Source organism: Lithobates pipiens, unplaced genomic scaffold (assembly GCF_037356315.1).
Source record: "Lithobates pipiens isolate NorthernLeopardFrog02 unplaced genomic scaffold, aLitPip1_a1.2 Scaffold_19, whole genome shotgun sequence".
In the NCBI taxonomy this organism is placed as follows: domain Eukaryota; kingdom Metazoa; phylum Chordata; class Amphibia; order Anura; family Ranidae; genus Lithobates; species Lithobates pipiens.
In genome coordinates this window covers 198330233-198344039 of record NW_027507764.1, presented here as the reverse complement: position 1 = coordinate 198344039, position 13807 = coordinate 198330233, and positions in this window count along the sequence as shown.

The window sequence follows — 13807 nt, the reverse complement described above, 5'->3', positions numbered from 1 at the left end:
CAGATATAGCTTGTCACTTGTCACCGCAGATACAGCACACTTGTCACCACAGATACAGCTTGTCACCACAGATGCAGTGCACTTATCACCACAGATGCAGCGTACTTGTCACAACAGATACAGCACATTACTTGTCACCACAGACACAGCTTGCCACTTGTCACCAAAAATACAGTGTGTCACTTGTCAGCACAGATACAGTTTGTCACTTATCACCACAGATACAGCATAATTGTCACCACAGATACATCACACTTGTTACCGCAGATACAGCTTGTCACTTGTGACCACAGATACAGCGCACTTGTCACCACAGATACATTGCACTTGTCACCGCAGATACAGCTTGTCACTTATCACCACAGATACAGCTTGTCACTTCTCACCACAGATACAGCTTGTCATTTGTCATCACAGATGCAGCACACTTGTCACCACAGATACAGCTTGTCACCACAGACACAGATTGTCACTTGTCACCACAGATACGGCGCACTTGTCACCACAGATGCGGCGCACCCGTCACCACAGATGCGGTGCACTCGTCACCACAGATGCGGCGCACTTGTCACCACAGATACAGCTTGTCACCACAGATGCAGCACACTTATCACCACAGATACAGCGCACTTGAACCACAGATACAGCTTGTCAATTGTCACCACAGATACAGCTTGTCACTTGTCCCCACAAATACAGAGCACTGGTCACCACAGATACAGCTCACTTGTCACCACAGATACAGCTTGTCCCTTGTCAGCACAGATACAGTTTGTCACTTGTCAGCACAGATACAGCGCACTTGTTACCACAGATACAGTGCACTTGTCACCAGCAATACAGCTTGTCACTTGTCAGCACAGATACAGTGTGTCAATTGTCCCCACAGATAGAGCTTGTCACTTGTCATCACAGATGCAGCGCACCTGTCACCACAGATACAGCACACTTGTCACCACAGAAACAGCTTGTCACTTCTCCCCACAGATACAGGATGTCACTTGTCATGACAGATGCAGCACACCTGTCACCACAGATACAGCTTGTCACCACAGACACAGTTTGTCACTCGTCACCACAGATACAGTGCATTTGTAACCACAGATACAGTGCACTTGTCACCACAGAAACGTATAAAAATCCTGTATACTTGCCAATTGTCCCAAATTTCCCAGGACATTGCTGGGAGTTAGACCATTTTCTCGATTATATAGTTTCCTGGGAAATGTCTCGAGAAATTAGTTTTTTCATGATTTTTTGCCGCCGAGGACCGCGCCGCGGCAGCTAGAGGTCCGCGGCTGGCGCCGCCAGCCACCATTTTCAAGAAGACCAGAAGAAGTAGGCTGGCCGGGTGGCTACAATAGAAATTGAGCTGCGGAGCTGCCCACCCTCCGTCCCGCTCCACACCCGCTTTCAGTCTCTGTGACCTGTTATGGAATGGGGCGTGGGATTGGCGGCGCTGCAGCTCAATTTCTATTGTAATCACACGGCTCCGGTTGCCGACTTTGGGGCCCCGTATCTCGGGACCACATGGTACTAGGAACCCCAAATTTGGTGTGCAAACCCAGGGGAACTAGCTTTATACCATATCCAAGCCCAAATGGTTCAGAAAATGTAATTCTCTGCTGCAGAAAAGTGCTTGACTTTTAAAGTTAGGTTGACACAAAGCCTACTGAGTGGTTTCCAGCAATGGAATTTCGGGACCCTTAACAACCAAGTTTGAAGTTCAGGGGACCTATGGGTCCGGAGATATGGACCGGCAAATTGAATCATACCAACCATGGATGGGACCATGGGATTCCAATCTGCACACAGGATGACAGGAGCGAGAGGGGATACCATCTTTCATGATCTGGACACAGGATCCCCTCCCGCTCCATCCTGTGGGCCCGCTCTGTCATGTAAGGGGTTATTTCTATGAAGCTGTCTTGGCTCGGTGCTCGGCTGATGTAAGGAGGGGCTCCACTGGGAACATCTGATGTAAGCAGAGGCTCTGCTGGGGACACCTGATGTAAAGAGGGGCTCCGCTGGGCACACCTGATGTAAGGAGGGGCTCCTCTGGGGACACTGGATGTAAGGATGGGCTCCGCTAGGGACACTGGATGTAAGGAGGGGCTCTGCTGGGGACACTGGATGTAAGGAGGGGCTCCACTGGGGACACTGGATGCCTATCCCTATCCAAGCTCAAATGCCTCAATAAAATAACAAAACAAACATCTGGACTGTTCATTGTCTCCAAGGTAATTGGGAAGTGAATGCTGGGCTGGGCAGGGTGACAGGTGGACCACAACTTTCAGCAGCTCCTACGGGGGTATCGCTACATTAGGACTACATATTAAGACTGACAGATATATCAAGCATTATGCCTAGCAAATAAGCAGAAACTATGGTCTGTAACAGTAGATATACACTTAAAAGTTATTTAAATCTGGTTACTGTGTGTTCATGATCTCCGTTGACAACTAGGACTCAGGCTTCTTAAGCAATTGTTGGAAATCAGGTATCTTTCTTCTTGGCTGGTTACAGACTTTTCCTGGTTCTAATGCATGATGAAGTCCTACTATCTAGAATCAATGGATTTTAGTATCCTATCACAGAGTGGTACTGTGGATAGAAATAAATTGTCACAACTGTAGCCTTGGCGGCCAGGACCAAACAGCCCAAAACAGGCAAGAGGAAACAATCTATGGCACTATGGGAGCGTACATAACATCATGCAAAAAATAGACAAAAGAGAGGGGGAGCTTTTTTTTATTAAAAATTATTATCTAGTGGGGGTTGTAGTAACTATCCCCAAAAATAATGTCAACAGGGGCTCCATTGATAACCATAATGTTTACACTATTTGTATATACAAAGGGCCATATGTTAAACATTTATTAAAGACAAGGATATACGTACTACAAAATGTGCAGTATGATGCAAGAAAGATATTTTAACCACTTCAATACCAGGCACTTAAACACCTTCCTGCCCAGACCAATTTTGAGCTTTCAGCGCTGTCGCACTTTGAATGACAATTGCGCGGTCATGCTACACTGTACCCAAATGAAATTTTTATAATTTTTTTCCCACAAATAGAGCTTTCTTTTGGTGGTATTTGATCACCTCTATGGTTTTTATTTTTTGCTAAACAAAAAAAATAAATACCGAAAAGTTTGAAAAAAAAAATGTTTTTTTTGTTTCAGTTTCAAAACTTTGTAAATAAGTAAGTTTTCTCCTTCACTGATGGGCACCGATGAGGTGGCACCAATGAAGTGGCACTGATGAGGTGGCAATAAGGATGGTGACTGTGTCCTTTACTTTAATGGTCTTTACATGTTGAAGTCCTGTGTAGGCCCCAAACCAGTACTTCTCTAGGGGTGTGTATCTCTTTTGTGCCCCTGTTGAGACCAAAATCCAATGGGTATTACTCTCAGTTCTTTCTTTTATTTGGTTGTCACAGACTCCAAGACATAGTATCATCCTGTTCCACTGCATCTGGCTGAAATGGTACTCCTTGTCTCACGGGTCCTAATCCCTGATGCTGCAAAATGGCTTCTTTAGCAGCAAGGAATGTAGTCTGCTGCTCTAAACTCCATGAGAACTTTTCGATGGTGACATTGTATATAGGCCTCAGGATCAGTCCAAGATGTGGGATGAACGATCTCTAGAATCCCACGACTCCAATGAACTTCTGTGCCTCCTTTTTGGTATTAGGGGGCGACAGTGACTGGATAGTTACACCTTCTTTTGTCCCAGAGATCATGATGTCATCAATGTAGTGAAACACAGCGACTTTCAAATTCAGGGTACTTAAATCTTGGGGCAATCAGTCCATGACAAATTGTTGGAGAATGAAGATAGTCTTGCCGGAGTACAGTCAAAGTGTACTGGTGGCCATCCCACACAAAAGAAAACCTAGTCCTGACACTCTGGGTCTACCAAATTTGAAAAGAAAGCATTAGCTAGGTCTATCATAGCATGATATTCTCCTGCCTCTTTAGAAATCTTCTCAACAGTTAAGATCATATCCGGTACAGCTGACTTCATTGGAGGTGCCACTTTGTTTAGACCACAGTCATTCTGTATTTCCCATCAGCTTTCTTTGCTGGGAACAACGAAGACGAGAAAGGACTTACAGCAGGTCTAAGAATCCCTATTTTCAAAATTCTTGAATAGTCTCCCCAATTTCTTTGTGGCCTCTAGAAAGTCTGTACTGCTTGAGACAGACTGGCATCTCTCGTGGAGGAATGTAGACAGGGGTCAATTTCACATGACCTCTGACCACAGCCTTCACAACCCTAACCAGATACACTTTATCAGAATATCCGAATGTGAATGCACCCCTTTCAGTCTGAATTAACTGACCTTGGAGTGCATCTATCCCAAGAATATTTTCGGGTAACTCTGATACCAAAACATTTTCCAAAATCTCGGTCCCTTGCCAATCGCCAATTTCACCCGTGTCCTAACTCTTGGTGTGGTTTGCCCTCCCAAACCTTCTACATAAATCAATTCTTGTGTGATGGGAAGGATTTCCTTGCAAAAGTGTAACTTCAGCTCCAGTATCAACTAAAGCCATTACATGTGTAGGAGAAGATGACTTCGCCCACCGTACAGTGGTGGGCTTCGGTCTCCTGCTGTCACTGTTCTTACTGCTATTACAGGAGACCTACCTTCTCTTCATAAAGGATAAGGAACCTCCCAATCCCCTTTTCTGAGTCTCTCTAACACCTCCCCAGAATAAAGGGATTTGGGTTTGGGTTCATGTGCAGTGTTGGGAATTGATTTGGGGCTAACAGGAGGGGTCTGTTCTGTTTTCTCTAATTCTAGGCTGATGTTATCTTCACTAAGAGTAGTGTTCCTAACCCTGACAGTTTTCCCTACTAAATGTTTCCACCTCTTCAGTAGTGATGAGCTTGATGTTTGGGTCGAACATAAGTTCGACTTGAACATCGGGTGTTCGCCCGTTCGCCAAAGAGCGAATATTATGAGGCATTCACTGCAAATTCAAGCCACCACCAAGGCCCAATTTTTCTGCCCCTGTTTAACAGGGGCATGTAATTACAACTTTTGATATAATATTTCAGAGCATGGCCCGTTCCTGCGCCCAACAAGAGTAACTGTGAGGGCTTACAGTGTTGTGCACCACCAAAGGCCCAATTTTTCTGCCCCTGTTTAACAGGGGCATGTAATTACAATTCTGGATATAATTTTTCACAGCAGGGCCAGTTCCTGCACCCACCAAGAGTAACTGTTGAGGGCTTACAGTGTTCTGGTACCACCAACACCTAAGGCCCAATTTTCTGCAGAGTATATAGGGCAGGCTGTATAGTATATATACTGCTGTTCAGAGTATATAGTGCTAGGGGGCCCCCTCACCATTTAAAATATAATGTGGGTGTGGGGTTCCCCTTAATATCAATACAAGACACTTTTTTTTTCAATGAATTTCATCTATATTGCTGGGAACAGACAATACATTACAGCCGTGAGTAGTTTTAAGTGACATTTTTTCCTTTACAAATGTCATTTTGCTGTGGTATTGTTTTAAAAACAGCAAAAATGTGCTACTTTACAGGCATACTAAGGATACCCCCCAAGCACGATATTTAAAGGAGAAGTATGGGAATGCAAAAATAGGTAGTACATGCTACCCTCATACCTGCATTGCATTTCTTTCTTTCCTCAGTCCTTTAGGTTTTGTAGAATAGTCTTTTGAAGTATCCGGAATCAGCCTCTAATGGTTCTTTTTCAGTTCAAAAGTTTGCAGGGGGTGATAACAGCTCCACAATCCAGCCACTCCTTCACTCCCTCCCTCTGGTGGACATGTGGGTGTGTTTGGTGAAGAGGTGCACACCCAGGCTGCCATCTAGAAAGAGCACGTTCTTCACGTGCCTGTTTCTATGGCAGCGTGTCCCCAGATAAAACACGGAAGCAGGATGACAAAAGCATTGAAGTCTTCACCTTTCTCTGGCTGTTATCTGCAAGCTCTCCTCTGTGAGACTCCAAAATCTCTCCCCTGGGCGTTGATGTTCCTGTGTCCTCTGAATTCCCCCTCCTCCCCCTCAATCAGAGGCTTTCCAAGTCTGTCAGCTTCTCCAACCGATGGGGGGAGGGGGCTCATGTTCAGCAATGAACACAGGTAAGCTCTCTACACAGTTGCTGTGTTATATCAGAAAAGGAGACATGGTAAGGAGCATAGTAACCTGTGTCTGTTCTCTGAAATTAACACAGTGCTATGTGTATAGAGCATACTGTGTACAGTAGATAGCAGGTCTGCAGGGGAGATGGAAATTGACAATTCCCTATCGGCTAAAGCGAAATATCCCTGCTTAGACCCCGGATATGACCCCAGAGTCTCCTTTATTGTACAGTGGTCATGGGGATAGGGATGGCATCAGTGGAGGGGATAAGGATGACATCAGTAATGGTGGTGAGGATAGAGATGACATCAGTGGTGAGGATAGGGATGACATCAGTAACAGTGGTGGTGGTGGGGATAGGAATAGGGATAGGATAGGGATGACATCAGTAACAGTGGTGGTGGTGGGGATAGGAATGACATCAGTAACAGTGGTGTTGAGGATAGGGATGATATCAGTGGTGAGGATAGGGATGGTATCAGTGGTGAGGATAGGGATGACATCAGTGGTAGGGATAGGGATGACATCCGTAATGGTGGTGAGGATAGAGATGACATCAGTGGTGAGGATAGGGAGGACATCAGTAACAGTGGTGGTGGTGGGGATAGGAATGACATCAGTAACGGTGGTGGTGAGGATAGGGATGACATCAGTAATAGTGGTGATGGGGATAGGGATGACATCAGTGGTGAGGATAGGGATGACATCAGTGGTGAGAATAGGGATGACATCAGTGGTGGGGATATGAATGACATCAGTGGTGGGGATAGGGATGACATCAGTAACAGTGGGGGTGAGGATAGGGATGACATCAGTAACAGTGGTGGTGATAGGGATGACTTTAGTGGTGGGGATAGGAATGACATCAGTGGTGGGGATAGGAATGACATCAGTGGTGGGGATAGGGATGACATCAGTGGTGGGGATAGGGATGACATCAGTGGTGGGGATAGGGCTGACATCAGTGGTGGGGATAGGGGTGACATCAGTAATAGTGGTGGTGGTGGGGATAGGAATGACATCAGTAATGGTGGTGGTGGTGGGGGTAGGGAGGACATCAGTGGTGGGGATAGGGATGACATCAGTAATGGTGGTGAGGATAGAGATGACATCAGTGGTGAGGATAGGGATGACATCAGTAACAGTGGTGGTGGTGGGGTTAGGAATGACATCAGTAACAGTGGTGGTGAGGATAGGGATGATATCAGTGGTGAGAATAGGGATGACATCAGTGGTGGGGATAGGGATGATATCAGTAATAGTGGTGATGGTGGGGATAGGAATGACATCAGTAATGGTGGTGGTGGGGATAGGGATGACATCAGTTGTGAGGCTAGGGATGACATCAGTAACAGTGGTGGTGGTAGGGATAAGAATAACATCAGTAACAGTGGTGGCGAAGATAGGGATGACATCAGTAGTGGGGATAGGGGTGACATCAGTAACAGTGGTGGTGGGGATAGGGATGGCATCAGTAACGGTGGTGGTGAGGATAGGGATGACATCAGTGGTGAGGATAGGGATGACATCAGTGGTGGGGATAGGGGTGACATCAGTAACAGTGGTGGTGGTGGGGATAGGAATAACATCAGTAATGGTGGTGATGGTGGGGATAGGGATGACATCAGTGGTAAGGATAGGGATGACATCAGTGGTGAGGATAGGGATAACATCAGTAACAGTGGTGGTGGGGACAGTAATGACATCAGTGGCAGTGGATTGATCCCTATCATCCCCATCCTCACCATCGCCACTGATGTCATCCCTATCCCCACCGCCACTGATGTCATCCCTATCCTCACCACCACTGATGTCATCTCTATCCCCATCACTGATGTCATCCCTATCCTCACCACCAGTCTTGTCAACCCTATCCTCACCACAACTGATGTCATCCCTATCCTCACCAATGATTTCATCCCTATCCTCACCACCACTGATGTCATCCCTCTCCTCAAGGCCAGTGTCATCCCTATCCTCCCCATGTAGGCAATGCTGACAAAAGCCAGTGCTGGATTTTACTTTAACCAGTTCCCAACCGGTGCACGCCGATGTACATTGGCAGAATGGCACAGCTGGGCAAATGGGCGTACCTGTACGTTCCTGTAAATTTGCCGCCATGCCATTGCGTGCGCACCGCCGCCACCCATGCGTGCCGGCCGGGACCTCCATGAGTCAGGTCGTGGGTCCAGTGGACTCGATCGCTGCGGGGATGCCCGCGATCGCCTCCCGGAGAGGAAGAATGGGAAGATGCTAATGTAAACAAGCATCTCCCCGTTCTGCCTAGTGAGAGTGTCACTTATCTCTGCTCCCTGTGATCGGGTCCCACGTAGCCATGCCCCCCACAGTTAGAAACACTCCCCAGGACCCACTTAACCCTTACACTGCCCCCTAGTGGCTAACCCCTTCACTGCCAGTGTCATTTACACAGGAATCCGTGGATTTGTATTGCACTGATTGCTGTGTAAATGACAGTGGTCCCAAAAATGTATCAAAAATGTCCGATCTGTCTGCCATAATGTCGCAGTCACGATAAAAATCGCAGATCGCCGCCATTACTAGTAAAAAAAAAGATTAATAAAAATGCCATAAAACTATCCCCTATTTTGTAAATGCTATAACTTTTGCGCAAACCAATCAATAAACACTTATTGCGATTTTTCTTTACCAGAAATATGTAGAAGAATATGTATCAGCCTAAACTGAGGAAAACATTTTTTTTTATATTTTTGGGGGATATTTATTATAGCAAAATGTAAAAAACAATGCGTTTTCAAAATTGTCTCTCTTTTTTTGTTTATAGCGCAAAAAATAAAAACCGCAGGGGTGATCAAATAACAACTAAAGAAAGCTATTTTTGTGGTAAAAAAAAAAACATTCATTTTGTTTGGGAGCCACGTCTTACGACCGCGCAATTGTCAGTTAAAGCGACGCAGAGTTGCAAATCGCAGAAAGTGCTCTGGTCAGGAAGGGGGTAAAATCTTCCGGGGCTGAAGCGGTTAAAAATTTATTCTTTGTATAATAATTTTACCAGGAGAGTAGAATATAATATACAGAGCACTGCCAGTGACTTCTACACTCACTGAAGTCTGCGGCTTTCCTGGACGTGTGCTTAGAACGTTCTGTCTGCAAAAGGAAGGGGGGAGGGGAGAGGAGGAAGGGGAAGGGAGTGGGAGAGCAGCTCTGTGCATCGCGTGAATTTTCGGGAACGAGCAGAGAGCCATCATCAATCAAGCAAAATGACATTAAAGAGGAAGGATCCAGACTCCAGAGCCAGACCATTGTTGGTATTACACTGTATTAAAGTCTGTAGATCCTCCCACAAGTAATTAACTCTGTTTTAACAGAAGCGGGCACTTCTCAGAGGGCAGGAAAGATTTGTAGATACTAGCAGCTCATAAGGATTCTGATTAAGCAAAATAAAAAAAAAAAGGAAACCCATACTTTTCTTTTAAAGAAATATTTAATTTTTATTGCTTCACTTTAAAGTGGAAATAAACTCCCCTATCGTTTTCAGCCAAGGAAGCTGCCATCTTTGCCTCTATTTAATCTTCAACTGCTATGGTGCTGCACATGTGATTCGTTATGACACCAGCCAATGGATGGTTTGATAGTTTGGCTGAGAGCACAGCCAATGTGCAGTTAGCATTCCCGGCATGCCTTTTTTTTAACTGTTTAAATCCATGGGTTTACTTCCACTTTAAGCATAATTAAAATCACTACTTTTTTTCAGGACAGGACCCGGGTCTCCAAACACTTTTTATGGCAATAACTTGCATATAAGCCTTTAAAATGGGCACTTTCAATTTTTCGCGCTTGTGTTCGGTGTTCGCGTGTTCGAACAAATTTTTTGCCTGTTCGCATGTTCTGCTGCGAATCGAACCAGGGGATGCTCGGCTCATCCCTACTTTTAAGCATTTTTGCAGTAGAAATCCCATCTATCTCCTCTATAGGTATTCCTGCCTTTAATAACTAACCTGTTTTTCTATTCATCTCCTATCTTCTGTAGCCCATTCCATTTCTTCTCTGTTCTTTTTTGATTGTTTTCTTCCTGTCTGGGCTTGGACTTATCTACTTCCCTGACAGGTTTTGTTTTAGTCACTTCTAGCTCCCCAAACTGGCTTAAAAGGGTAGTGGCTTCATGAATCTTGCTGTTTAATCCCAGGTCTCCCAGCAAGGACAATAAAGGAGCCCTGAGATTAACCACTTGCCGACCGCCGCACGACGATGTACGTCGACAGAATGGCACGGGCAGGCATATGGGTGTACCTGTACGTCCCTGCCTTCCCGCGGGTGGGGGGCCCGATCGGGCCCCCCCCGGTGCCAGCTGCGGTCGGTATCCATGCAGGAGCGATCCGGGATGAGGGGGCGGCCATTCATTCATGGCCCCCCCCATCGCGATCGCTCCTGACGAATTGGAGTGAAGCATTGCATCACTTCCTCTCCTGTAATGTAAACACAGGAGAGGAAGTGATGTAATCTCTCCTCCGTGTCGGTATTTTTCGTTCCGGCACCGAGGAGAGAGGATCGGTGAGTTGCACAAACACGACACTTCACAGTAGAACATGCCAGGCACACTCACACCCCCCCTTTACCCCCCGATCACCCCCCAATTTCCCCTGCCCCCCCAGTCACAGTGACACCAATTGCATTTTTTTTTTTTTTTTTTTGCATTGGTGTCATTTGTGACTGCAATAACTGTTAGGGCAGTTAGGGTTAGCCCCCTTTAGTTCTAATGTACCCCCCTAACCCCCCCAATAAAGGTTTAACCCCGTGATCACCCCCCGTCGCCAGTGTCACTAAGGCTGGTTTATGAGAACGGATGTGATTCGCACCGCACTGCATCTCTGTGCGATTCGAGTTCAGCCATTCGCCGCACCCGCCGCAAATTCGCACGGGACCCTTTTTTTGGTCCGCAGCAGAATCGGATCGCATGGGTGTTCACACCATGCGATCTGAGTTTGCAGATCGCACTGCGATATGCGAACTGATCTGGGGGTGTCATTAACCTCCCTGGCGGTACCATTATTTCGGATTTTAGGTGCTAAAAGCGGTACCATTATTTTGCATGAAAATTTGGCGTTTTATATTGTAGTCCTGCAATTCTTAGGAATAACTCTCTTAAATCTGTCCAAACCAGAGTCTAGCAGACATCCCGGGTATGATAAAGTTTGAAAAATTAAATCATAAATTATAATATAAGAAATAATTATAAATAATTGTACCAAATAATAATATAACAATAATAAAAATTATTCAATAATGTAATCACATCAAAAACACTGAAATTTGCTCAGTTGCAGAATTGTCACTGTCATTACTTTTCAGTATTTGATGACGAATCTCCCCACAAATCGCTATCGCTCAATTCTGCGAGTGATTCTAATTTATTATCGCTGTTTTCTAGCTGCTCTAAAATCATTTTTGATGTACAGTGACAGTTTTGGTTGCTATGGACAATCTCCAGTTTCCAGGTATAAAGAACAGCTTTTATTATATAAAACTACATGCAGGACACTGGGCAGACCACTAGGGACAACGGGGATGTGAAATGTTTACATACAGCAATGTAATCTGTAAGATTATATTATACTGTATGTATACTGTGTGTTTCACTTTTTGAATTTGGCGCCGATCTCCGCCCCCGTGCGTCGCAACACTCGCAGGGCACGGAGATCGCCGATGTGATAGATCGAGCGAGACACGGCTCGCTCGTACAGCGGGGAGACGACGCTGGATCCGAGGGAGAAGGTGAGTATTCCTCCTCCTGGATCCAGCGATGCAGTCCCGAGTCTGACTCGGGGATACCGCTAATGGTATAAAAAATCCACCCCGAGTCAGACTCGGGAAAACCGTCAGGGGGGTTAACATTTCACTGACACTCCCAGCAGTTCGCATAGGGCAGTGTGAACTGCCGCCGGGAGGCATGCGATGCGGGAACCCGCCGCGGATTTGTGGCGTTCCTGCATCGCTCCAGTGTGAACCCAGCCTAATAAGCGATCATTTTTCTGATCGCTGTATTAGTGTCACAGGTGACGCTAGTTAGGCAGGTAGGTATTTAGGTTCGCCGCAGCTTTTTATAGCACCAGGGACCCCCATATACTACCGCATAAAGCCCCCTGATTGCCCCCTAGTTAACCCTTTCACCAGTGATCACCATATAACTGTTACAGGTGACGCTGGTTGGTTAGTTATTTTTTTATAGTTTCAGGGCACCCGCCATTTATTACCTAATAAAGGTTTAACCCCCTGATCACCCGGCGGGTGTCATTTGTGACTGTAATAACTGTTAGGGCAGTTAGGGTTAGCCCCCTTTAGTTCTAAGGTACCCCCCTAACCCCCCCAATAAAGGTTTAACCCCGTGATCACCCCCCGTCGCCAGTGTCACTAAGGCTGGGTTCACATTGCAGCGGTTTATGAGAACGGATGTGATTCGCACCGCACTGCAGTGCAAATCACATCCGATCTCTGTGCGATTCGAGTTCAGCCATACAGATAGTATGGCTGAATTTGCGTCGCACCCGCCGCAAATTCGCACGGGACCCTTTTTTTGGTCCGCAGCAGAATCGGATCGCATGGGTGTTCACACCATGCGATCCGAGTTTGCAGATCGCACTGCGATATGCGAACTGATCTGGGGGTGTCATTAACATTTCACTGACACTCCCAGCAGTTCGCATAGGGCAGTGTGAACTGCCGCCGGGAGGCATGCGATGCGGGAACCCGCCGCGGATTCGTGGCGTTCCCGCATCACTCCAGTGTGAACCCAGCCTAATAAGCGATCATTTTTCTGATCGCTGTATTAGTGTCACAGGTGACGCTAGTTAGGCAGGTAGGTATTTAGGTTCGCCGCAGCTTTTTATAGCGCCAGGGACCCCCATATACTACCGCATAAAGCCCCCTGATTGCCCCCTAGTTAACCCTTTCACCAGTGATCACCATATATCTGTTACAGGTGACGCTGGTTGGTTAGTTATTTTTTTATAGTTTCAGGGCACCCGCCATTTATTACCTAGTCTCACTAGTGTACCCCTAAATTTAGGGGTGTCTACTTTCCAAAATGGGGTCATTTGGGGGGGGTTTGTGCCATCTTGGCATTTTATGGCCTTCAAAACTGTAACGCCCTTAGAAAGCCTGAAGGCGGTGCTTGGTTTTCGGGGCCCCGTACGCGGCTAGGCTCCCAAAAAGTCCCACATATGTGGTATCCCCGTACTCAGGAGAAGCAGCAGAATTTATTTTGGGGTGTCATTTCACATATGTCCATGGCATGCGTGAGCAATATATCATTTAGTGACAACTTTGTGAAAAAATAAAATAAAATAAAAAAGTTTGTAATTTTCCCGCAACTTGTGGCAAAATATAAAATATTCCATGGACTCAACATGCCTCTCAGCAAATAGCTTGGGGTGTCTACTTTCTAAAATGGGGTCATTTGTGGGGGTTTTGTGCCATCTTGGCATTTTATGGCCTTCAAAACTGTAATAGGTAGTGAGAAGTGAAATCAAAAATTTACGCCCTTAGAAAGCCTGATGGCGGTGCTTGGTTTTCGGGGCCCCGTACGCGGCTAGGCTCCCAAAAAGTACCACATATGTGGTATCCCCGTACTCAGGAGAAGCAGCAGAATTTATTTTGGGGTGTCATTTCACATATGCCCATAGCATGTGTGAGCAATATATCAT